Raw genomic sequence first — 2,500 nt, 5'->3', positions numbered from 1 at the left:
TAATAACTTGAACCACAACAACCTGCTTCGCCACCAATCCGTTTTAAAAAGCCCATCCGGCAACCCCTTCAACCCCTTCAACCCCTTCAACCCCTTCAGCCCGCGGGTCAACCATATGGACCCTGTGGTTACTAATTAGAACATTATATTTGACACTACCTGTAAATGGCGTCGGAAATAATATAGTAAAAAAAAGCACAGTTTCGATGACGGTGATGATGATTGTGAATTAGTGGAATTTGTACGTTAAAAAAGTATGAGAGTGGAGGCGATATGGTGACCACTGAAAGGGTGGTTGGAGATGATGAGTGAGGAACTCGGCTGTAGCCAATCCACTAGTCAGTCGGAGCCAGGGGGGCAGTCAGCCAGATATTTCGTGAAGCCTCATTTGAAATCGGTAGTTCATATAATGGCCTGTTGTGGCGCTGGACTGGACCCAAAAAGCCCCATAGCTCCATAGAGGCCCATGTATTTGTATTTGTAGTTCACCTAGACTGTATTACCTTAATAAACATGGTCATGAATACTTTCTGCTTCCAGTCACTAGTTTAAAGTCTCATTTCTAATGTCATAATATTCTTTTTGGAAAATGATGGTCCCATTTATAAAATAAATGACCATAAAGTCGCGTATGTTCTGAGGGGCGTGGCTACCGTTACAGTCTATGATCGGGATTCCCCTCCCACTCGAGTCAAAATAAAAACCAACGGAGAAGAAGGGGGGAAGTCCCGCCTCGTTGTCTGGGCCAGCCAATGGCCAGCTGGGCCAAAACGGAGCCAGCCAATGGCCAGCTGGGCCAAAACGGATCTTGAAAGATGGCGACTTACAGTGCATTAGAATGCAAGGGATTTCAGGCTTCATTTTACGTTCATGTTAGACCCGGGGAACGCTTTGTCCATATTTTTTACAGTCTATGGTCGGAGCACGCCTCTGCTTATCCCATTTTGGGGCGGGAACCCCTTTTGGTGTTTCAAGCATTTATATGTTATGCTTTAGCTAGTGCGCTTGTTTGGGTCCTGGCTGGGCAATGAGTTGCATTTTTATAGCGCTTTTCCAAGTGCTGAAAAACGCTTTACAAATGGTTCATTCACTAGAACCGACTCATTGGAGGCAATGTAGGGTTCTGTGTCTTTGACATGTGGACATGTGGGACAGGAGGAGGAGCTGGGAATCGAACTGCCGACCCAGGGATCATTGGACGACCTGCTCTACCTCCTGACCCACAGTAGTCGCCCTACCATAAAAACGGGCAAATGTCTAATCTCCCTTTTGGGTCTCGACCCGAAAGGTTTGGCAACCTGCACTGCTCTACATTACACTATAGAATTCCAGAGACGTGTACAATCCATGCCAAGGTGCTGAACTGAACTTGAAGCTGTTCTGCTGACTCGTGGTGGCCCTTACAGCACCTTACCCAGACACTTTTTGCCATTTTGTTTTTCCTCTATAACGCATTCTGACCCGTCACCCATTTTGGTGTCAGCATCATGTTATGCTTTATCTATTTAAAAATAGCAGATCTACAAGCTCATATCGCGCCACCGAGTGGCGCGATACGAGCTTGTAGGTCTGCTATTTTTGAAAAATCGAAGAGCGACTGACATTTTTAGAATCTGATCTCGGGTCATAATGGGTTCATCAGACCAGTGTGTGTCCAGTGGAAACCTCGTATGAATCTGATCTCAGGTCAGAATGGGCTAAAGTGTCACCTTTCTGTACTTCTGTGCAGAGATTGATTGTGACTTGGGGTGTTTCAGCGGTGATGCATGCAGCTGGTTCTCTTATCGATTTGAGCTCTTCAAGCCTTTCGTGCAGAAGCAGAAACTGTTTGTGTAAATAGAGCCGGAGCACAAACTAATTATTTATTGTGAATATAAATAATGTGCACTTGGAAAAAAAAGTCATTTGTAGACATATTTATCCTTGGGGGGTGGGAATTAAAAAACTTCAGTGCACTGTGCCTAAACATGTTGCGACTGCAAGTCGCAACATGTTTAGGCACAATGCAAGGAATAAATGCATTCGCCATGTATCTGAAGGAAGTCTGATCCAATCATTTTTAGATTTCTCCAGTGTAATCCTGCGTTTAGGTTTTGTTGTGTTCAAGATCTGATTTTAGGCATGTTTAAGCCTCCAGGAAAATCCGTGTTGAGGTTCTTAATCCACTGTTTTTCATTAAAACGTCTTTGTCCTACTGTCCAGTTGGGATTGTGTTGAAGTCCAGCGCATTTTAGAGCTTCAATGCCATGAGCCATGAAATGTTGCACAAATCTTGTGGTTGTCTTTTTTCCATTGTTAATATTGTACCTGTGTTGTCCCAGCCTTGTACCTATTGTTTTACCCGTTTCTCCGACATATTGTAAACCACATTTGTTACATGTGATTAAGTAAATGCAGTTGCTGGTTCTGGTTGTTATTTGTTGTTTAATCTCTAACATGCGTTTTGTAGTTCTATTTTTGACTAATTGTTTGGGTTTGAAGTATTCTGGTCCCTCGCGTG

Source organism: Protomyctophum parallelum, assembly GCF_964188405.1.
Source record: "Protomyctophum parallelum genome assembly, chromosome: 18".
Taxonomy (NCBI): domain Eukaryota; kingdom Metazoa; phylum Chordata; class Actinopteri; order Myctophiformes; family Myctophidae; genus Protomyctophum; species Protomyctophum parallelum.
This window is presented reverse-complemented; position numbering follows the sequence as displayed.